The 24,307-nt window shown below is 46.7% G+C and overlaps 1 protein-coding gene across 8 annotated transcripts in view; it reads right to left on the reverse strand.

Moving 5' to 3' along the window:
• Positions 1–15,929, reverse strand: part of LOC148220342 (CBP80/20-dependent translation initiation factor-like) — a 359,880-nt gene extending 343,951 nt beyond the window's left edge. For 6 of the 8 annotated variants that reach the window (XM_088155618.1, XM_088155619.1, XM_088155616.1 and 3 more), the window contains exon 1: positions 15,756–15,929. The gene's annotated coding sequence lies outside the window, so the exon portion shown is untranslated. Of the gene's footprint in view, positions 1–4,712; positions 4,833–15,755 lie in introns of all 8 variants that reach the window. The other 2 variants (XM_088155614.1, XM_088155613.1) reach the window with 1 other exon arrangement.
• Between the last annotated feature and the right edge of the window lie 8,378 nt (positions 15,930–24,307).

Raw genomic sequence — 24,307 nt, forward strand, 5'->3', positions numbered from 1 at the left:
AAAGTGACCCAGCTGAATTAGAGGTAGAAAACCAAGTTATATAACCATTACATGTTCACATAATGGTGTATGGTGGTTGGTTGGATTGCGTTTGTTATGTTTTAAAACTATGTAACTGATAAAGGCCTAACTGCTTTAAAAGGACTGGTTTTTGCAATAAAGGGCTCTCTCTTGCACCTGCCTGGGGACTGTGCGTTGCATGGATTCATAACAACTTGTTTTTCAAACCCTCTGCCAGCAAGCCTCCAGGGTGCTGCTTATCTCTCTTGATCCCTTCAGGTGGTTTAACCGGGAAGCTTACCAGTAAGCCCTATCCCTGCAAGGAGGCACCATGTTATACCAGGTTATTCTCTGGCTGACAGGGAATGCAGAGGCTTTCAGATAGCACAGAGATTAATCCCAAATAAAATGTTCAAGAAGAAAATAGGGTAGGGAACAATTTTCAAAAAATGGGATATGAAACAAAAAGCAGGATAGGGAGCAACAAAAAAATAGGATGGGGAACAGTAAAATGAAATGGGACAAAAAAAATGGGATAGGCAACAACCCTGCATCCAAGAGCAGGGAAGAAAGTGGCAATGCACAATTTTCACCCATTAACTTCAGCAGACAGATGATTTCCACAGTAAAGAGGACGCATGTGTACAGTCGGGGCAGGGGAAAGAGGAGGGAGTCACAATGAAGAGCAGGGCTGTAAGGAAAGGCATGCAGGGGGCTGCCTGGAAGGTTTGGCCAGCTGAGGCCACCAAACCCAGTAAAGATGTTGTTTTGGGTTGAATTTTTCCCTTTCCTTTCTGTGGAATTTTTCCCATTGTTATGCTAAGTAATTTTGGCTACACCCTTGCTATTAACAGTTTCTCTCGAAGGGGGTAGGGAAAAAAGGGGAACACAGGAAAAGGAAAGGTAGGACAGGGGCCTGCTCTCTCACTCTCGCTCACTCTTGCAGTCAGAGGAAGTTGGCCAGTGTTTCTACCTACCATCCTCCCCGCAATCTCAATGCTGGGAGCCATGTTCCCTGCTGTCAGACATCGCACTGCTGCCTTCCCACTTCATCCTACTGCCTCCGGACACTCTGCCGAGCACCACGACCGACACCGTGAGGAGGGAGTCGCTCCTCCATCCCTCTCACACCTGGGCCGCTGCCGCCATCACCCAGCCCTCTTCAGCTGCGCGGGACCTGCCCTGCCCACAGCACCGGTAACTGAGCACAGGGAGAGGGAGTCTGCCGCCAAAAAGGACTGGAACTGAGCTATACTGTTCTGTTTTGTTGTCAATTTTTATAGCTGTTGTTGTTTCTTTTGTTTGCCATGTTAGCTATATTAGTAAAGAAATGTTATTCCTATCCCCATATCTTTTGCCTGAAAGCCCCTGATTCCAAAATTATAATAATTGAGGGGAAGGAGTCGCACACTCCATCTCAGGGAAAGGGCTCTTGCCTTTTCTTAGCAAATACCTGTCTTTTAAACCGAGACAGATTTCCATCAGAGCAGGAAGGGCAGTTCACAAGTATTACACTCTGTCTGGCTACAAACCTTATTCTCTGACTACCCAGCCTGAGCGAACTAATAATATTAAAAGACAGATGAGAGATCAAAACAGCAGCTTGGAGGAACCTGGAAAGCCTCCTGAGAGCCAATGAAACCTGTACTGTCTAGGGAAGAGTGACATTATAATAATTAGGTCAGTTGGCAATAAGCCTTCTCAGTGCACACAGGCCTTGCTAGAAAGTGGCAACATTCCTGAGGAACTGAGAAACCCAACGGTGATATCCCAGGGGCTTCTAAATTTCTTCTCATAGAATGTAACATCAAATGGGTTTAAAAGTTGCTAAGCTGAGTGGGCTAAGTCTATGCTGTGATAAGTGTTTTATGTTGTACTTAATATTTTGCTAAAGTTCCTTGATTGTCTATAATTTGCCAGTAAACTTTTGTGTAATTTTTACCTCTTGAGAATATCTGGTCAGTATCTCTCCCTTGTGCCTACCCAGAGCAAAGGAACTTTGGTTTACTCCCTTACATTTAAGTGTCCGGGGTGTTACAACACTCCACAAGTTTCCAGCCACTGCCAGCAGCTCACCGCTGGTCCCAGTCCAGTCACATAGTGCTGGGAGGGAGACAACCCACTCCATGAGTTCCAGCCACTGAGGGGGTCGGCCCTGCAACTGCCGGGAAGTTTCTTCCAGTGTTTTGGGAGCATTGACTCCTTCCAAACAAAAAATAGTTTTTCCAGGTTTTGTTTTTTGAGGGGGAGTTCTGGAACCACAGAGACTCAGCTGCCATGTTGTTTTTCCTTGATTCTCTCTCTCGGCCAGGTGGTCCAGAGAAGGAGCTTCTCCCCCATCTTTTCTTTATCTTCTGGGCTAGATGGACTCCCCCAGCAGCCGCCATCTTGTTTTCTTTGTCCCTGGGGGGGCATGTGACTCAGCACCTTTGTATCTACTGGTTATTGCTGTTTCTTTTTTACTAAACTGTTATTTTTTCACTTATATCTTCTTGCATTTGTCTCTTGAAAACTAAGGAGAGGTAACTTATTTAGGAATCTACACCCCATAAAATGTCTTAAACCAAGACACTGATCCAAGTTAAATCCAATCTTCACACAAGAACATCCTACAGACTCAACTGTACCTCTACATACTTCATGGAACCATGAAGTTCCTGCAGTCACTACAGTTCACTAGCATAAAAAAAAAGGCAGTCCCCCTTAGATACTGTCCTGGGGTACAATGCAAAAATGTGTATTCTATCACCATCTGTTGAAATGTGGGAGGGGTGGTGATCCTTATCTCTGTGGGAGATATTCTCTGCTGATGTGCCATCTGATAAAATCAGGGGGACAGTCATCTTTATCCTTTCACAACCCATCCTTCCTCCAGAAGATATCTTTGGTTAATGGGCCATTAAGTCCCACTGTATGACTGATAAGATTACATCATCCCATTGAGAGATGCTCCAGCCAGGGGGAGTAGCCAAGCCTTTCCTACCTAGATAAAAACTGAGATTTGGAACACCAAGGCAGCCCTTTCCACTGGATCCCAGAAGAAAGTCAGACCTTTTCCACATCATCGCTGGACCTTCAGAGGAAAAACTGAACATTTCTACAGGACCACTGCTTCAACTGAACGACATCTGTCATCCAGGAGGACTGCAGCCACCATTTAATCGGACTGCTACCAACACCCTGACTGACAGGGTGTCAGGTTGTATTCTGACCCTGTCAGTGGTTTTCTTTTGTATTATTGCATGTATTTTATTTTTTCTTTTTTTTTCCTATTAAATTGTATTACTGACTTGGAGTCTCTCACTGGTTTTGCTTTCAAACCAGTACAGATACACAGAGTTTTGTATATTCCTAGGTCCCACAGAAGACCTCATGCATGATGTTCACATTCAGCCTGCAAACTCCTCTCATTAGCTTCCCAACCAATGCTCTCATTTGCTTATGTGCTTTGACCTCCCTCACATTAAAAACCAATAGCTACATTTTCTCATGTACTTTTAATCAAAGTTCACTGCTTTTTTGTTACAATAATTGTCTGATCAAACCCATTGCTTCCAAGATTACATTCCTCCTAATGCTTTAATCAATAGACAAAGATGCTCTTAAGAGAGCTAACATGGCCTCAGCTGAATGTAGGTGCTGTGAGAACAAGGCTACAGCTTTTCATTCATGTCACTGGATGATATGGAAAAGATATGAGAAGAGAGGAGCTGGAAATACATGATGGATGTGTTGCTGGGATTTGGGTTTTCTTTCCTTGTTACTTGTGGATTTTTTCCCATTGAGTTGCTAAGAAGCACTGATGGCTTGGTGCTTGAGACAGTGGGAAGGGGGAACTCCTCCGGTTTTTGGGAGTTTTCTCTCCCAAAACACAGAGGGACAGAAATAGCACGAGATTAGAAGCAGGTAAAGGACAGGGGCTGGGGCAGTTGTGGATCTTTTTGCTCTCGCTCTTTGGCATTAGAGTAGGACGGCCAGGCTGTTGCTTAATGCGGGGGAGAATTCACCAGCACCTGAGGGACCTATCACCATCTGCTCGTGTGGCCCTGGAATCCTAAACTTCGCCTCTCCCTGTCCTGCTCAGAGCTGGGCCATGGCTGGCCCACCACCACTGTTTCTTCAGTATTGCTCTGGGTTTCTCCACACGGTAGCCTGCACCCTCCTGCCTTCCCAGGATTTTCCGCTGCTACTGCCACAGAATTTCTGATACATCTCATCCACCACCCCGGGATTTTTGCTCATTCCTGCCAGCTGTGACGGTAACTGCACCAAAGGAGAAAGTGCCTGTGGCCAAGAGGACTGTTACTGGGTCCCTGGTTCCGTTTGTTGTTAATGCCGTAGTTATTGTTGTTTTGTTTGCCTTGTTATACATACTAGTAAAGACCTGTTATTCCTATCCTCATATCTTTGCCTGAGAGCCCCTTAATTTCTAAATTATAATAATTCAGAGAGAGAGGGTTTACATTCTCCATTCCAAGGGAGACTGTTGCCTTTTGTATCAGACACCTGTCTTTCAAACAAAGATGTGTCTACTGTAATCAAGTGGATAAACAGACAGAATTACTGAAATAAGTGGAAATTATATTTTTATGCTTATTAGCCTATGAAGAGCAGATGAAGGCTTTACTGGCTTACACTTCCTGTCAAGCTCAGTGTAGCACTTGTAAACATGTGGAAAAGGTCAGAAGCATTAAGGGATAGGGACAACTCACCAACAGATCTACTTCTTGATATCCAGTTAGAAGGATCCAAGAGTCACATCACCAGATGCTCTACAACCACCACACTGGTTAACTAATGGCCTCTGACAGGTTCATGATTTGGTTGGATTTCTTGAAAGAAAAAAAATGAACACGAGAAAGCCAAACGAAGTTGGGTTACTCAAGCTTTTCTTGGTGAACTTCAGACTTCCCAGTACACCTTATTTCTTTATGCAAATATTCACCTTGGCTGTTAAATTTCTACAGCTCCTCAATTACAAGCTTTCACGACATCAGCCATCACCTTATCATGACTCAAGTTTAAAGCACTTCCAAGAAAACTTGACTGTTATGCCTGTAATCTCACAACAGCCAGAACCGGACAGAAAAGACATGATGTCCCCAGGCACCCATGTTCCACCTGCTTCAATGGGCTAGCCCAGGTCAAGGACCAAGGGACTCAAGGAAGGAGAAGAAATGTGATCTGACATGGCTATTACAAGAAACAATAGGCTTAGTTTTCTGGGGTGAAACCTACCTCCTGCAAGGCTACCAAACCTTCTCCAGAAACATCTGGCTGAGCTGGATGGATCCGATTCAACAGATTCAACCCTCAGTTTCATTTGACTGGACTCACTTGTCTCTCTACAGATATCCATACTCATGGATGAGAAGCAGAGCAGGAGACCTGGAGCTGCCACAGGTCTGGCAGTCTCCTCCTTGCTGCATTGCTATCCTCCTGGAACAGGGAAAACTCATGCTGATGGCTAATCCTCCCCCACCATGCCCTTCCATACTGAAATGTACAGTGAGGAGGAAGACATGGTTCCACTGAATGAAGCAAGTGTAAAGGGAGGGGCTCAAGGAAAACCTTAGCTAAGCTTGCAAGAGATGACTACGAAAATCAGAGCATGGGAAAGGCTGTCACTTTCTCCCCCACAACCCTAAATAGAGAAGAGCATAAGGAAAATCATTCTCCAATCTGACAAAAAAGGAAGATAATCCAGTTTAAAAAAAAAAAAGAAAAATGAAAGTGCATATAGTGACAGTAGAAGGGGAAGGGATAGAAAAGGCAGCTTCGTGCTGCAGCTGTAATGGGAAAGTCTGTCAGGAGCAGAGAGGGGCAGAGCATCATCCCCAGCTCCTTTGGGAACTGAAGGTTCACCAAACACAGCAGCTCCAGCTTCAAGGCAAGTTCATGGACCATGGATGATGCTGAAAAGTCACTGTACTGCTGCCTCATCTCCTCCAGGTGATGCAGTCAGTCAAGACCTTGGTCTCAACAGGAAACTGCAGCAAGCCTGGATACAGCCTGGCCAAGCTTTTGAGGACAGATTTTGTCCAGTCTTCAGTGTGCAGATGCTCTGTGTGAGCTAGGTGGTAGCACACCAAATGTCATTATTAAGAGCAGTAACAATATACCTGATTATCCATCCCAGCAGGTATGCAGCGAGGCTAAGTTCAAGGCTGGAAAAGCCTTTTGAACTGCAGGATTCCAGTACAGGCAGGAGACTCTGGGGGAGAAACCAACCACTAGCTTTTCACTGCAAGCTTGGTGGTCATGCACAAGCACAAAGTCCTGGGACAACAGCATGGCAACATAGAATAGTTTGGGTTGGAAGGGACCTTTAAAAGTCATCTAGCATCATTTCATCACACCCTCCCTGGCAGCATCCCTGGGGCCAGCTCCTCTTCCCCATGTTCAAGACAATTTAGGTTATTCCTTAAAGAAAATGTAGTGATTTACTAAAGGTACTTCTGAGTTAACTGATCTGCTTGCACACAGACATAATATTTAAGCTCACAATTGCTGCAGACTCTCCTTGGAGGCAAGAAGAAATCTGCATTTCACTTTCCCACCCTCTTTCTTACAGCCTGCAATTTCTTGTCTTTGAGACCTGCAGTCCTCTGTCAAATTTGGCTGAAATTAGTCCCTGGGTTAAAAAAGTTTCCAGAGGAATAGCAAGTGGCAGCCAGTCTGAGTTACATAAGCTTCATTTCTGTTAATTAAAAAAACCAAAAAAAGCAAGCACAGAAACAATAAATAAATTTTTCACCCAATGTAATGAAAATAGACATTAAAAAAACAATGTGCAAATATCCTTTTTCTGAGCTAGTTCTGAGAAAGATGATGTGTGCTACACAGATGATCTGAAACTCAGGAGGGAGGGAGAGAGACCAGCACCCTGGGGTGAATCTTTGCATTAAAAACATCCTGGCAGGGAGGGATGTTGCAGTTCTGCTGACAACTAAGTGCTCCACAGGGTTACAATGCCCTGCCCACCACTGATGCTGTTCTGAGCACCTGCAAAGGCAAGAAAAAACACTCCTCTACCTGCACCAGGCCAGCACGAAGATGGACAGAGCAGGGATGCAGAAAGGGATGGAAAACCCACTGTTCACCAGAAGAGCTTTCCAGAAGTGTGCATTTCATTGTGGAGCTGCCATAAGGATGCAACAATCTGCTGGTCTCAAAAGAAGGGGAAAAACCTGTTGGATAAAGCTATTCATCACCTCATCACAGCTGGTCCCTTGAAGCTCTTCATCCCCATCCATGGCCTCCTCTTCCTTTACAGGCATCTGTAGCCATCACGGTGAGACCCCATGGACACTGAAAACTCCAAGTCACTCTCAATAATGAAATATGCACGTGGCAAGAAAAATAAAGAAATCATTTTCAAAAGCACTCCCCACCTTTGTGTCCTGCTGTAAAATCTTCAGCTCTAAAAATTATTGCTGCAAGTTGTATAATCACCAGCCTGGCTTCCTGAGCTAGAGAAAAATGTAATCAAAGATGTCTCCAAGGCATTTGCCCAGCTGGGAATATGCCCTGATTTAAGAGAATACAGCTCCCGTTGGTGCAGGCATCCTCCCCCATCTTCTCGCACCATGCAAAGCAAAGGATATGGACATACAGCTGGAGAACAAGACTCAGAGCACTGCTTAACTCATGACTGAAGTAATATGCTAAGTCTGGTGGGCCATAAGCCCTGGCAAGTCAAGGCAGAACCCTGAATGAGGAAGCAAAAGGTGTGCTTGGTATGTTTTGTTTAAGATAAATCATGCAAGACCATATGTGACTGTGCAGGTCTGTGCAAAAGCTCTGTGCAGGGCTCTGATTAAGTAATGTTACTTAGAAATACCAATCATGTGATTGTTGCTATTTTTAGTGATAGCTGGAAAAGTATAAAAACTGATTTGTAGAATCAATAAATTGGCTTTTTGCATCCACACAATGAGCCCCAACTCGTCAATCGCCCAACAAAAGACCACCTTAAATATAAACCATTTCTCTATTATTAAACTCCAGCTGAAAATCACAGCACAACCACAATCCTTCCTGCTTTCTTTTCCTCTCTTGCCCAGGAATCAAACATGGTATTTTTGACAACATATCATTAAAATCCCCTCTGTCATCACTGCAGTTGGACATGGCATCCAGGAGCCCTCCAGCCCAGGGGGTTTGCTTCTGGTTGGGTGGGTTGTGCAGGGAGATGCCAACACCCAAAAGCAAATCAGCATTTGCAGACTACTGCTTTGGGCTGGCTTAGTAGGACCTAGACTATACCATAGTCCAACTTGGAGCACACACTTCTCTGCAGAACAAAAACATCCTTTAAAATACACCCCAGGATTATTCATGCAAGATTTCCCATTAGCAAACACTAAGATGTGTTTTCACAGACATGAACACCCTTCAAAGTCCTCTGCAGAAGATGGTGGCCCTAAAATAGTGCCTCCATGGACCACGTAGCAGAAGGAGCAGCTTGCAGTCACAGACACAAGCGAGCCCAGCTGTGCAAAGCAGCTGCCCCAGCCCCGATCTCACCCAAGGTTATGTCATCTATGACCAGCTCCAGGCCAGTTGTCAAAGCTTTGGCTTCGCAAAGGAGATGCTCAATGCTTGGGATGGCCAAGACTCCTGAATTATCTACAATGCAATTCTGTTCTAGCTCAAAAGATTATGCTTGCAAAGACAGACTTGTGGAACTTAATCAAACAATGCAAAACACTTGAGATTGTACATACTTATTTGCAGAAGACCTCAGGGCTAGCTTGGGGATGGACTGGGTGCCCTCCCTGCCACGTGGCACAGCACACCTGATAGCAGAGACCTGGACTGTTGCAGCATACTACTACACTGCTATGTTGCAGTCTCTCAAGCCACCCTTCCCACGCCAACCCAACTGCTCACCTCCCATGCCAGCAATCACCCAACACAACCAGCAGCAGAGGGATGGCAACAGCTTGGTTGTGAACACCAACTTCTCCCAAGCTTCTCCCAAGGTCCCAGTGAACACATGCCAAGCAACACAGCTCCTCCAGGATTTTATGAGTTCAAAAGCATTTTTCAGAATTAGTTATGAACCCCATTAATGGTTCCCCATCACAGGTGGCTGGGGAAGCTAGTGGCAGCTGTGTCTCCCTGTAGTTTCTGCTCCAGCATGGGGCAGGCTCCAGTGGTGGTGAACCCTTCCCAGGTCAGTACAGTCTGTACAAACCAGTCCCAATGAGCCAGGCCAGCTCCAGAGGGAGAGGGAAGGTTGGTTGGATTGTTTTCTTTTGCATTAAGGCAAATTAAAATTGCTGGTGAGAAATTAGAAGCTTGTGGAAGCCCACATGCATCCTCAGATCACCCAGGCATGACATGACACCAAGGGATGAGGCGCACCACACAGCCACCCAGCTCCGCTCCTCATCTCAGGGACATTCCCATCATGGACATGTCATCCCATCCATAACCCTTTCCATCTTGTCACTTGAGAGATGCAGATGACTTCCGCCACCACCCAGCAGCATGGTGGACACAGCCATGCTAGGGAAGAAGATGAAGCTGAGCCAGTGCTGGTAGCCACAGAGGAGATGCCCTCTATAAATGGCTACATATTATGAAATACTCCTGTGGCAGGCTCCTAGCCAACAGGTGTGGCAGGATTTGGTCCTACAGAGATAAGAAGAGGCAGAAGTTTAAATCGTATCACCACAGTTTCTCCTACCACCTAAGAAACCAGGTTTTTCTTCTCCTGTACCACAACTGTTACATGCCTGGAGGACAGAGGAGGCCAAAGATTGTCTCTATAGAAGAGTAGATGGGAGTAGTGACTTTTCTGAAGTAAGCACAAGACCACTCCTAATCAAGCTGTGGTCCCTAAAGCCTCAGAAGTCCATAGACTGCCTCAAAGGAGTCTCCAAAGCTAACTCAAAACAGCAAAGATCTCAAATCCATTATTTTCCATAACAAATTTTTCAAAATCCACCCACAATAGACACCATCCCCATTCCTGGCTGCTGTTGAAGTACCTCTACATTGCAGAAGCCTGACCATGGCACAGTCCAAAGTAGATGTGGAAGAAACAAAACCTCTCTTTTCAGCAGCAAAGTTAATGGTTAAATCCACAAAAGTTTGAGAACATCCAATGTCATTCCCATTTCAGTCTGAATCAAGCAAGAAATGTATTTTTCTTCGGATCACTAGCAAGGGATCTATGATGTAAATGAATATATATACATAAATAAATCAAAATAAAATAGCCAAGGCCTCAAATAAACAGAAAATTATTGGTTAGCTATAGTAGTGTTTCATTTTGGATGACTCAGTAATGTGCTAATTATACTCAGGTAGCAGAACTGTACCTTCTCCAAGAAGTTTCAGAAGAACATCCCAAGGCTCATCCAGAAGCCTCAATGCTTCCAGATTTTCAAGATATGAAGAGTTGTCCTTTTCCCAACCTGATGAAGACTATGAGTTACCCCAAACAGAGCACCACACTGTTACCTTTGAAACTTAACAATGGCATGAGTAATGTAAATGTCTCAATACTTCTACCAAACATAAAAACACTGAAAGAATTAACAATATTTAATAGCTCCATTGAAATAGGCAATATGCTAAATGTGCGCCAAAGAGCTCCTGAAATAGCTCTTGTCTTGGGATGATTTTATGATGATATTCTATTCCCTGACTGTCTGCTCTATGCCCAGAAATGGTTGCTGTAGCTTTAAGGTGGGTCCAGAGAAAGTGGAGGGGGAGCCTCGGGGCTTTTTGGCAGGCTTTTTCCAAAGCTTCGCTCCCCAGGCGTCCGTGGTGCTGTTCGGACTGAGGGGGGTTTTTTGCTTAGCTAGCTTGGGGTTTTGATAGCTTAGGCAAGAAGTGGCTGTATTTTTTTCCTTTCCCTGGCCTCGGAGACTGCGACAACAATCCTTTGGCAGCTTTTTACCTGAATTGGACAGTTTGGTTTTGGTCCAAGATCAGAGAGAAAAATCAACGGGAGAAGAATCAGCCATGGACCGGTGGGAAAGCATGAGGCCGCTCCTTTTCGGCCCCAGACCTCAGAAAAGCCGAACCGACAAGAGAAAGGAACACCAAATCCACCTGCTTCATCTGCTGTGAAGAGGGAACCAACACCAGAGATTCACCAGGTTCTCATCTGTTTTCCCGAGCTGCTGCATGAACCTTTTGGGTTTTTTTCCTTGAGACAGGAGCCAACACCTTTTTTTTTTTCCATGCCATGTGGGCACTCTGTCAATAAATGGTTGGAGTTTTTTCACCTTCATCCAGTAGTATTCATCTCTTATTGGCAGAAAAGGATTGTTGGAACCCTTTTTTTTAGGGGAAACACTAATTCCAGAGTGTTTTTCTCCTAAACTTGTCTCTAAACCAAGACACTCATCTGCTACCCCTAGCTTCCTTAGAAACCATAGGGTCTTACTATATTTTTAGCTATAGCTCCTTACAAATACACAAGACCCCAAAGACTCACTTGCGCAGCAAGAACATGAAATTAAATAAGGTCCAGGAGGGTTTTCTTGCTGCTCTGCAGAGACCAGCAAACAAAAACTCAACCAGTGATAACTACCACAATTTCATACCACTCCTGCTGGGAAAAGATCAAGCAGCAGCAAGGATGAAAACAGGAAACAGAAGAGAGACTCAAAATGAAATGGGAGAATCAGCATAGCAAAATTTGTCCTCACCAGGAGACTCCAGTAGAGTGAACTCAAGGGAGCACTTCATCCCGAAGGGAGGATGCTGAGAGAGCAAAAAAAGTATTTTTCTCATTCAAGATCAAGTGCTAAAGGAGAGACATCTAAAGATAAAGCTCAGCACTTTGTCAACTCCCATGGTTTAGATCAAAGGCTAACAAGTATCAAGTATGTTTTCATGCTTTACACATGTTGGGGGTTGAATGCTTCCCTTTTCTTTCTGTGGAATTTCTCCCATTGTTATGCTAAGTAGTTGTGGCTACACCTTAAAACGACAGATAATGTTCTCTCGAAGGGGGGTGGGTGGAGGGGGAGAGGAGGGAACCGGAAAAGGAAAGGTGGGACGGGGGTCTGGAGCGGGGGACTCTCTCTCGCTTGGCTCGTGGAGTGGGAGGACAGCCCGGGGCTCTGATCTGGCATCTCCCCTGCCATCCCAGCACTGAGATCCACGCTCCCTGCCTTTGGACATCTCTCTGCTGCTTTCCCACCTCACCCTACTATCTCCGGACACTCTGCTGAGCACCATGACCGACACCGTGAGGGGGGAGTCACTTTCCCATCCCCTCTCACCCCTGGGCCGCTGCCGCCATCACTCCAGCCCCTCTTCAACTGCGCGGGACCTGCCCTGCCCCCAGCACCGGTAACTGAGCCCAGGGAGACGGCCTGCGGCCAAAAGGGACTGGAACTGAGCTATACTGTTCTGTTGTCAATTTTTATAGCTGTTGTTGTTTTTCTGCCTTGTTAGATATCAGTAAAGAACTGTTACCCTTATCCCCACATCTCCTGCCTGAAGGCCTCTGATTTGGACCTAAAATAATTAAAAGGGAGGGGGTTGCATTCTGCATCTCAGGAAGGGGGCTCTTGCCTTTCCTTAGACCATACCTGTCTTTCAAACCAAGACAACACATTATTTTTTACACCTCTCAGGAACCCTGCATAGACCACTCCCATTCCATTTGTGGATGAGGTTGACTCAGCTATGGAAATGAAGGTGTTAAACCCAGCCAAGCCCCTCAGGAAGCTCATTCCTCTCCCAAATCCCATTGCAAAGGCAGAGCTGATGTTTAATTCATCTCCACGGTTTCTCCAGTCTCTCATCAGCAGGGGAGCTTCTGGGTGCTAGACTTAACCCTCCAGTTCACCTGAGACAAGTCGCTTCTCCACATCACTTTCACCTTCAGCATCCAACCACTGCTCCTCTGCTTTCCTTTAAACGCAACTTGAGAGATTCTAAATTGTTTTAAAAAATATTTCCTAAGAGCTAGACAAGTTCAACAAGACACTAACCACAACACCTCAAATTCAGACCCCTCTGGTACAGTATCCACATGGCAAGAAGAGCTCAGAAGGAAAGAGCATCACATACAACACAGCCTGAACTTCCTTAAACAGATATCATTCATCTTGTTACCAGATGATAAATTGTCTACACCTGGTGACTTAACACAATGCTTGTTCTACCAAAACCACTGGCCTATGGAATTGCACAATGCCCATTGCATAAGGAGAACTGGAAGTTCACCAGCCCCAGTGCCCTGCCAACTCAACCAGGTCGACTGGAACACTGGGGTCCCCGACCACCAGGGACCATCAGAGAGACCCCCAGGACAGAAGAATGCATGCATAAAGGAGAGGGGAAATATGTTAATGATTTTGGGGAAATGATTATCATATGTATGTTTAGTCCAAGACAATCAATGAATATGTATGCAACATACAGTATATAAATAGAAACTTTCCTGTACCCAGTATTCACAGCTTTGGGAGGAGCTATCCCCCCCCCCGCCCTCCGTGCATCCAGCCAAATAAAGAATGCCTGCTTCTTAATGCAACATTGGTGTTAAGGAGTTCTTTATTTTACTGAATTTTTGGTAACAATCTCTCTGCCAAAGATAACACACTTAAAGCAGGGAAACCACAACCTACACATTTTACCCAAGGCTTGAGAGAATAAAATCCAGTGCAAGGTTTTGCTCTTGGACCTCAGGATCATCAATGGCACAGCAAAGCCTTTACAATCCTTATGGGGAAACAATGTGTATTGAGAGGAATGTTGAATTTGTCTTTACAAATGAGTTGTGGATCTGCTTGTAGATAAGGCTAGCACTGAGAGATAAAAGAAACAATGGGATGGATTCCATTGATTGATGAATGGAAAAAGATATTTGCCTTTACAAACTGTAGGGCTGCTGATAAATGAAATTGGATATCGAAAGATGAAAGAAGCAACGGGGGGGGGGGAAACTATGAATTCTGTAAGAATTAAAAATTAAAAGGGAGGGTTATACATTAGAGGGGAATTTCAGGTATCAGGCGTTCCGGGAAGTCTGTGCCTCTCAAGTACCTCAAACAGTGGGGAAAGAGAGAGGGAAATGCGGCCAGGAAAATAGGATAAAAAGGAGGCTGCGTCCTCCAAAAATTTGAGAGATCCCAGGGGAATGTCCCATGGCCTCTCCCTTTATTCGAATAAAGCAAAAAGGAGTCCTCTGTCTCCTTTTTTGACATAAACCTCTGGTGTTTGTGGATTAATTTTCCTGACAGTACCAACACAATAAAATTGTTTTTTCCACTCACTGGAGACAGAGTGTGAATATTTGCTTGTCAGGGGCACATAAGCTGCAAGGGGAGTGGGTTGCTTCCCTCTCCATCCCATGTGGCACTCCCCTGCCATCATCTTGATGCTCAGAGGATGGTCCACCATCAAAAAGCCTTTCTAGATTTTGGAGGGGAGTGACTCCTGGCCTTATTTTTGTATCTTTGGGTTGAGAGAAACAACCTGGAAGCTCAGTATATCTTCTGCTCCTTCACACCTTTTTTATTTCTGTTAACAAGGCCACGACTTCAAGCTTCATCCCATACCTGCTTGAATGGTGGAGGAAGAATAATGGATTACTGAAGCAGGAGTGAAAGTGACACAAATGGACATGTGGAAACAGCCTATTTCAGAAGAGCCATCAGGTCTCCAGAGAGGCCCAGGGCACTCCAGCCCTCCACATCCTGCTGTACCTGCCCCTTTTCAATCTAATGGCACTGCTACCTCATCCAGTGTGGGGTCTTACTGGTGGGGGTCTCACCCCTTCCAGAAGAGCCTAACACATGGAACAGCCCCAGGAAATGAATCTTAGTCTCATTTTATGGAAAAACAACTCCAAGGACTGAGTTTTGAGGCATTGGAATGCCAGGGACAACCAGCAAATGTGCCTCCAGCCATTCAGCATTGCTGGGGGCAGCTGTAGCAAAAAAGTCTTGCAACTGCTGACTGCTCCGCTGCCACATCTGGTTTCCCCTACTATCACCCATGGCCTCTGAGACCATATGCAGCCAGAATGACTCTGCAGGAAAATGATAACCATAAAATAACAACAAAATTGAGGCCCTGCTGTGTCCTTGCTTGCTACACCCAAACCTAACCCTGCACCAAAGACAAGGAAAGCACTTCCCAGGAGGTGGGAGATGCTCCCACCTCGGTACCACACAGCAGCATTCCCACTGGGAATGTCCTCCCTGTGAAGATGCTCAGGACTAAACCAGTTGGTACCATTGTGTCTGTAGATGCTGCTGTACAGGAACCTCCGCCGGCTTTGCTGCGGCAAGGACCACGATGAGCAATAGTCATTGCGATGGAGACCCAATGGGTCTCCCTCTCCTTTTTGTCCGTGGGGGGCTCGCCGGAGGCCAGCCCTGCCCTTTGGCAGGGTAAATGAAGCTGCCAGGAAGCTTCCAGAGGCCGGGAGCGTATCCAAATCTGGCCCTGGACCTTGCCGCCGCAGTTACTTCCCTGCCCACCGCTCACCTTCACCAGGAAAGGGAATATAATGGGGGGAGGGAGGGCTTCAAGTCCACGCACAGAATGTCAGCGAAGGGGGGAAACCCACCCGGGACGAGGCCACTCGGGTAGCACTGTTGCCGGTACCAGATGAGAAACCGGCTCTATGTGCAAAACGACACCCCAGACCCACGGCAGCCCAATGCGTGGGGGTTTGATTTTCTCCTAGGGAGACAAAGGCCGGACATGCTCCCCCCCCCCCTCCCCCGCTTTGCCGCTGCTGTGTCATAGCTCCCCGGCCTTACCGTGCGGGGCGCTGGGCGCAATCAGACCAGGAGGTTCATGGGCGCAGCGCTGAGATGCGAAAAAATACGGAGGGACACCAGAAACGTCACCAACCCGGGAAGAAAATCCGGCTCTGGAGAGACACGGGCCGGGGCGGCCGGGGAGTGACGCACCGCCCAGCCGGCCCGGGCCGGCCCGGCCCGGCCCGGCCCGGCCCGGCCCCGCCTCGCCTCGCCTCGCCCCGCCTCGCCCCGCCCCGCCTCGCCCCGCCCCGCCTCGCCCCGCCCCGCCCCGCCTCGCCCCGCCCCGCCCCGCCTCGCCTCGCCTCGCCTCGCCTCGCCTCGCCCCGCCCCGCCCCGCCCCGCCCCGCCCCGCCTCGCCCCGCCCCGCCCCGCCTCCGGCCTTGTCGTCGGCCCTGTCGGGAGATGTAGTTCGGGCCTCGGCCCAGCCTGGCTGCCACGGCCGGATCACCCGGGCCCCGAGGCTCTGCCGCGACCACCGAGAGGCCAGCCCGGCGGAGCGGCCAAGACCGACTAGGTCGCAGAGCAGCCTTTGTGATGCTACTTACTTCCCCCTACACACCCCCACACCCCCTTCCCTGCTTCCCTGCCCGGGCTGAACACTGTGATTCTCATGTTCCTACCCTCATCCTTTGGGATTCAGACCTAGAACCACATCCTCTCTGGTCCTATTCCCCCCCTCATGGCCAAGCAGCATTCATCAAGCTTTCAGGAGGGTGATTTCAACTGAGCTTAAAAGAAGGAAAGCAAGTGTTTCAGAATCCTTGAAAGGTTTGGGTTGGAAGGAAACAAACATTATCTAGTTCCAACCCCCTGCCATAGGCAGAGACATCTTCCACTAGACCAGGTTGCTCAGAGCTCCATCCAACCCGGTCTTGAACACTTCCAGGGATGGGGAACCACAGCTTCTCTGGACAACCTGTACCAGTACCTCACCAACCTCACAGTCAATTTCTTCCCAATATCTAATCTAAACCTGCCCTCTGTCAGTTTGAAGCCACTGTCCCTTGTCCTATCACTCCATGCCCTTGTCCAAAGTCCCTCTCCAGCTCTCTTGTAGCCTCTTTAGGTACTGGAAGGTGCTCTAAGGTCTCCTAGTCACCTTCTCTTCTCCAGGCTGAACAACCCCAACTCTTTCAGCCTGTCTCTATCGCAGAGGTGATCCAGCCCTCTGAGCCTCTTTGTGGCTGCCTCTAGATTTGCTCCAGCAGGTCCACATCCTTCTTATGTTGTAGGCTCCAGAGCTGGATGCAGTACCACAGGTGGAGTTTCACCAGAGCAGAGGGGCAGAATTCCCCTCCCTTCACCTGCCTTTGATGCAGCTCAGGACACAGTTGGCTTTCTGGGCTGTGAGTGCACAGTGCCAGGTCATGTTGAGCTTCTCATTCACCAATACCCCCAAGTTGTTCTCCTCAGGGCTGCTCTCCATCCATTCTCTGCCCAACCTTACTTGCACTTGGGATTGCCCCAACCCAGATGCAGGACCTTGTACTTGGCCTTGTTGAACCTCATGTGGTTCACATGGTCCCACCTCTCAAGCCTGTCTAGGTCCCTCTGGATAGCATATAATCAAAGTGCTTCCATATAAATACACAAAACTCTGAGTTGAGAAATGTAACAAAAAAAAAAAAAAATCAAACACCTTTTAAACACCTTTCTAGCTAACTGGATCCATTTAGCCCCTTCAGACCTGCTCAAATGTTCCTACAAGGCATTTAAACCACTTTTTCTTTACCCCACCAGGCTCTCAAAAACACTGACCCAACAATCATCCCCCTTTTCTTATTTCTTGGGCAATATTCAAGAGGTGTACTTTATTTCTGACCATGGATTCTTTGTTGCTTTCTGTCTAGTTCTGCTGTAACATCAATCCAGATAAATGGATCATGTTAATGAACATCAACAGAAGAACCACAGCCATAAATTCACCAGAAGAACTGGCCTCTGAAGAAACCTTAATTCTACTCTGACAGCAAAATCAGATTCAAAAGATCTTTCTCCCTGCTGTGCCCAGGGCCGTATCAGTTTGCTGGGCAAGTTGCCATGACAACCCAATATTCACAGGAGGATGGCTATAATTAGGAGAGTACACTGTTAATTTAGCTCCAGATTTTTTTAGTTTTGTTTTATTTTAAGCAAAGGAGAACTGACTGGATTTTCATATTTTTATCTATGATCATATTATGGTTTAATTATTAATCCAAACACAAATAGCATTGCTCCAGTGAAAGTTGAGCTGCCATGCAGGGCTCACTGGGGCAGAAAACACCTCTGCCTGCATCCCTTTTTCGTGGCACATCTCCTCATGCAGCCTCCCCCCCCCCCCCCCCATTCCCTCCAACCCCCAAGCCCCTAAGCTGAGAGCCTGAGAGCCCTCAGGCCCAGGATTTCCCAGGGATGCTCCTGGTATACAGAAGCAAGGTTGGGGGAAAAAAGGCAGGATCTGTTCTTGCATTCATGATCATTTTTTGAAATGCCAGTGCAACTGGAATTGTCAGTTTTAACCTGTTAACAATTCATCTCATCTAGCTATTTAAAGCAAATAGCCCTCTTTGGAGAATAGTAGTCCATAATATTAATGGTGTCAACACAATGGCATGTGTAAATCCAGCTCCTGGGTGGGCACAGCAGGTCCTGGCCCCACATAGTGGGACCTCTCTGTGCATCTTGGTCCTGCCCCAACCTGCTCAAGGCATCCTTAGCCTGGTGACATCACAAAATGCCATTATGAGTTTCCCTCCATCCTTGCTGGAAGCAGGAAGGTGGCAAGGCTGGGAGCTGGGGGCTCTGGTTCAGGAGCCCAGATAGGTGCTGGATCAGGGCACACAACTTCCAGGCTGAGATTTTTGGGTAATGAACTATCCAGCAGAGCGTGGTGTCTGTGGGAGTGTGTGAGGGAGTTGGATTCATTCCTCTAATAGGTGAGGGTGAAATTTGGACAGGGATAACAGTAGGGTGACTAAAAGTAAACCCAGGGATGGGTGCTGGGCAGCATTAGCCTGGGATTTTGGAAAAGGGGCCATCACTGCCATCTCACCCCTGCACTCCCTCCCTCATATGGGTTCCAAGATCCATGACCACCCTGGTCACGGCATTCCATTCATTATTAATGTGTCCAAGCACAAAGAAAGTGCAGCTTTATGGTAACTGGGGATTTTTCTCAAGGAGCTGGCACAGCTCCAGGTCCAAAGAGCACAGCAGAGGTGCTAGTCCTGTCCCCATGCAGGTCCAACCTTGCTCCCATCAGCCTGCTGCCTCAACCCCTCCAAGCTGCATGTCCTGACCTGCACCTTTTATCCCTGCTTTTGGCTTAATCCTATTGTAGGAGGGAACACGAATGTCCTTCTTTCAAGGAAAAGACGCTGTGGCTGCTGTTCTGGGTACCATATGCCAGGTTATAACACAAGATGACAATATGACAAGATTTCCCAAGCACTGCTTGGGAAATTAAAATTGCTCTTTATTAAAAGTGTGTATTCAGGGAGGTAGTGAGGTGTCAGGAGAGTTCCTACATCACCTTAGCAGTGGGAATTGAGGCAGGCTTGCCTGGCTTCTTATGCTGCCAAGCACGGAGTCCACAGGTAATGGAACCTGTGTGGGAAGGACTGTATCCTGCCCCAGAATCCTCCCAGGGCTGCTCCTGGGGAAGCACTGAGCATCTCTGGAAATATGTTAAGAGCCTCCCTAAGTTCTTTCCTAATTCAGTGGGAACTGATGGATCTCTGCCAATGGGAAATGCTCCAACCTCATTTTTTTGTCCCAGGAAAATAGCAAGAGGCTTAGCAATGATGAGAATCTGCTGCTTCAAAGGGGTTATTTGCTGAAGGCAAAATTTGACGTACTGTGTTCTGCTGCAATAAATCAGCCGAGACTCCATTTTCTTCATGTGGAAAAGACAATTCTTTATTCACATAATGCATTTTTATCCAGTTTTTACAGACCTCGTGTGCAACTTTAATTGGTTAATAGCTTTCTTGCCAATTACTCTATTGGTTAGTAAAAGGTATTTTACTTGTCCATCAAATTTCTCTATTCTTGAATTGTTTACATATTTTCTTCACTGATTGCCATGGGACAAATCCAGTGTTTACCCAGGTGCAGACTTGTTTTTCTCACCAAGAATAGGTTGTTGTGTTAAGGAACTCTCATTTTCAAGATTACTTTTGCCTGGGAACTTGCAAGCTGCACTTAGAAGTGACAGGCTAGCTTTAATTTAGCAGAGCAGGCCTGATTTTATGAGGCCTTTCTTTGATAATTTCTCTACCTGTCTATGACAGTATTCTACTCAAATTTTACATCCCCTGCATGGAAAGCTCAGTTATGCATACAGATAGGTACTGACAAAGTAAACTGAAGCAGAAGAGAGTTCCTTTCTTCTTCCTCAAGTCCTTCTGGCATAGGTGGAATGATGGGAATATCTTCCAGGATAAAGACAGTGATGTCCTCAGGAAGTGACCTACAAAATGCCACTGTGGTCATCAAGTGCTTAAATGATCCATCAGAGACTCCTGCAGGAAAAGAAACCCTTAAAATAGTTGGGTCAACAATCATCCTGCCAGAATCAAAGAGATCATTATTCTGGCTGGGCTGCAGTTGAGTTTAAAGCTAATAGACCTCCTTTAAAAACCCAAATAATAGATCTACTGTAAAAGCAAGAACTAGAGACAGACAAGGTGTTTATTCTCATCCCGAAAGAGCCTGAGTGAGCGGCTCTGCCTACTTCCTGAGCACAGAGACTTCTGTCCATGCCTGAAGGTCTGGACGCACTGGTTGTGGGGCTCTAGCAGCTCCTCCTCCATCCAAATCTTATGGAGTGAGATATCCCAGCTGCAGAGTGTCTTGGTTTGAAAGACAGGTATGGTCTAAGGAAAGGCAAGAGCCCCCTTCCTGAGATGCAGAATGCAACCCCCTCCCTTTTAATTATTTTAGGTCCAAATCAGAGGCCTTCAGGCAGGAGATGTGGGGATAAGGGTAACAGTTCTTTACTGATATCTAACAAGGCAGAAAAACAACAACAGCTATAAAAATTGACAACAGAACAGTATAGCTCAGTTCCAGTCCCTTTTGGCCGCAGGCCGTCTCCCTGGGCTCAGTTACCGGTGCTGGGGGCAGGGCAGGTCCCGCGCAGTTGAAGAGGGGCTGGAGTGATGGCGGCAGCGGCCCAGGGGTGAGAGGGGATGGGAAAGTGACTCCCCCCTCACGGTGTCGGTCATGGTGCTCAGCAGAGTGTCCGGAGATAGTAGGGTGAGGTGGGAAAGCAGCAGAGCGATGTCCAAAGGCAGGGAGCGTGGATCTCAGTGCTGGGATGGCAGGGGAGATGCCAGATCAGAGCCCCGGGCTGTCCTCCCACTCCACGAGCCAAGCGAGAGAGAGTCCCCCGCTCCAGACCCCCGTCCCACCTTTCCTTTTCCGGTTCCCCCCTCTCCCCCTCCACCCACCCCCCTTCGAGAGAACATTATCTGTCGTTTTAAGGTGTAGCCACAACTACTTAGCATAACAATGGGAGAAGTTCCACAGAAAGAAAAGGGAAGCATTCAACCCCCAACACAAAGCAAGAGACAAACTGAGGTGATGGGATGTGAATGTGGCCATCCAGGGTGTTTGTGGCAAAAGAAACAGCACAAGGATGTCAAGACTCTCTCCTATATATATATATATATATATATATATATATATATATATATATATATATATAAATCAAATTTCAGACCAGGGTATCCACAGCTGAAGCAATGCTTGTCTATGCCAAGAGGAGAAGCTGGTTTTGAAACACCAAATGTGGGGACAGACTCCTTCCTCCATGTCCTGGTGACACAGAAAGGGGGTGGAGTTTTTAGCACTGTGTGGGTGTGACCACATGGTTTATTCCATACCTATAGCTCCTAACATAGTCTTCAACAGTCCATTATACCTTTCTGTCTTCCCAGGGGCTTGTGGATGATAAGGGATGTGATATATCCACTCAATTTCATGTTTCTTTTCCCAAGAGTTTATGAGGTTGTTTTGAAAATGAGTCCCATTGTCTGATTCAGTTCTCTCTGGGGTACGACGTGACCTCAAAATGTGCCTCTCAAGGCCTGAGATGGTCTTTCAAGCAGTGGCATGGTTTACTGGGTATATATTCAGCCAGCCAGTTGTTGCCTCTACCATGGTGAGGATGTAGTGTTTGCCTTGGCGTGTTTGTGGCAGTGGTCCAATATAGTCAATTTTCCAGGCCTCACCATATCAAAAACCCAGCCACTGCCCTCTTTTCCAAGGAGATTTCACTTGTGTGGCTCACTTGATGGAAGCACATGTTTCACATTCGTGAATGACCTGTGTGATGGCCTCCATGGTCAGGTCCACCCCTCAATCACAAGCCCATCTGTATGTTGCATCCCTTCCTAGGTGTCTAGATAGCAGCTTTCCATCTCTGATGGCTTCCTATGACACATCTGGATCCATCAGTAAATAAAGCATAGCGTCTTTTGTTTTCTGGTAACTTGTTATATGGTAATGCTTCTTGGGCACGAGTCACCTTCTCAGCCAATGCTGTCACCAAATCTTCCAAAATATCAGAATAAGACTCCTTAACACTAATGTGGTGTTAAAGAGGGCATAATTTATTCAAGTATGAGGTCACACAGGAGATAACTCCTAACCTTAGGTGGACACACGATTCTACAAGTGTGTTGCTTATATACAGTTGCTACATGCATATTACAATTTACCCATTACCATAACTCCCACCCCAAGTTCCCAGATTCAGCCCTTGTTTTGTCTATTACTGCGTTCTTGAGCCAGGTGTCTTCTTATCTTCCAACCGTCCTTGCTAGGAAAGCAGTGTTTGCATGCATTGTTTCTCTTCTGAAAGTTCACAGGCACAGTAAAAATTGAATTAACCCTTTTGGTATCAATGCTCAAAAATCTCTGGCTTCTGGCCAGTCTGAAATCTCTTGTAGGATTCCTGGGAAATTGGGTTTTCCCATTTGGGCTTGTTGTGTAATCAGTGCTACCCACTTCCTCCATGTACTGGTTGCATGATGTATTGAGGGGATGTTTCCTTTGAACACCCAGCGTAGCACAGGCAATTGTGGTGCCAATAGGAGACATGCTTCTCTCCCAACAACTTCTGAGGAGGCTCAAACACCCTCATAGGCTGCTAATGTCTCTTTATCAGTTGGAGTACAGTGAGCTTCTGATCCTCTATAACTCCATCTCCAAAACCCTAATGGTAGACCTCGGGTTTCTCCTGAGGTCCTTTGCTAGAGGCTCCAGGACAGACCCTGCTCCCCAGCTGCAGTGTAGAGTATATTTTGCACAGCTGATCCTGTCCTGACAGGCCCAAGAGCTACCGCACAAGCTATTTCCTGTTTGATCTGCTCAAAGACCTGTTTTTGCTCAAGGCCCCACTCGAAATTGTTCTTTTTCTGGGTCACTTGATAAAGGGGGCCCACAAGCTGTCTATAATCTGGAATATGCATTTCCTTCTTGTTAGCTGGTAGAGACATAGTTACAATTTTGTTAACCACATCTGTAGGCACATGACAACATCCACCTTGCCACTTTATTCCCGAGAACAGGATCTCCTGTGCAGATCCCTTTACCTTACTTTGTTTTATGGCAAGACCAGCTTTCAGAAGAATTTGGATTATTTTCTTTCCTTTCTCAAAAACTTCTTTTGCTGTATTGCCCCACACAATGATATCATCAATATATTGCAGGTGTTCTGGAGCTCCACCCTCTTCCAGTGCAGTCTGGATCAGGCCATGGCAGATGGTGGGGCTGTGTTTCCACCCCTGGGGCAGTTGATTGCAGGTATATTGGACATCCCTCCAAGTGAAAGCAAATTGTGGTCTGCACTCTGCCGCCAGAGGGACTGAGAAAAATGCGTTATCAGTTGTGGCAAACCATTTGGCTTCTTTTGACTCCAGCTCATATTTTGTGGCAGTACAAGCTGGCTTGTACTGGACAATTAATTCGATTATTAAATAAGACACCTGGCCTGGTCCCATGGGCCGGCCCCTGGGTGGACAATGATAGGTTATATTCAAATTCAAACATGGATTTCACTCAATTGTGTTCCATCCTAGACTGCAAACACCATTGGTCAGGGAGCTGGGAGGTACCAAAACCAGACCAATCAGGTGTCTGGATGAGGGACTTTTGAATCTCTTATAAAAGACGGAACTCTTCAATAAACCATGCTGTTTCTGCAAGAAACTCGGGGGAGTGTGTCCTCTCTGTCTCAGACCCCTCCCCCATACAATTGTTACAATGTTGGAGTTCCAACATGTCTGGTATGGCAGCACTCAGAGGCCCTGTGTCTTCATTCAGGCCCCAATAGTCTACTGTTAGCCTCCATTCCCCATTAGACTTTCATACTGTCCATATGGGGCTTTTAAAGGGTGAGGGGATTCTGCTGATTACTCCTTGGCTCTCCAGTCAACAAATTAGTTCATGGATGGGAGTTACAGAGTCTCGGTTGGTGTCATATTACTGCCAATGCACTGTCCTGGTAGCAATTGGTACTTGCTGGTCTTCAACCTTCAGCAATCCTACAATGAAGGGGT

Source organism: Sturnus vulgaris, chromosome W, assembly GCF_052056855.1.
Source record: "Sturnus vulgaris isolate bStuVul1 chromosome W, bStuVul1.hap1, whole genome shotgun sequence".
In the NCBI taxonomy this organism is placed as follows: Eukaryota; Metazoa; Chordata; class Aves; order Passeriformes; family Sturnidae; genus Sturnus; species Sturnus vulgaris.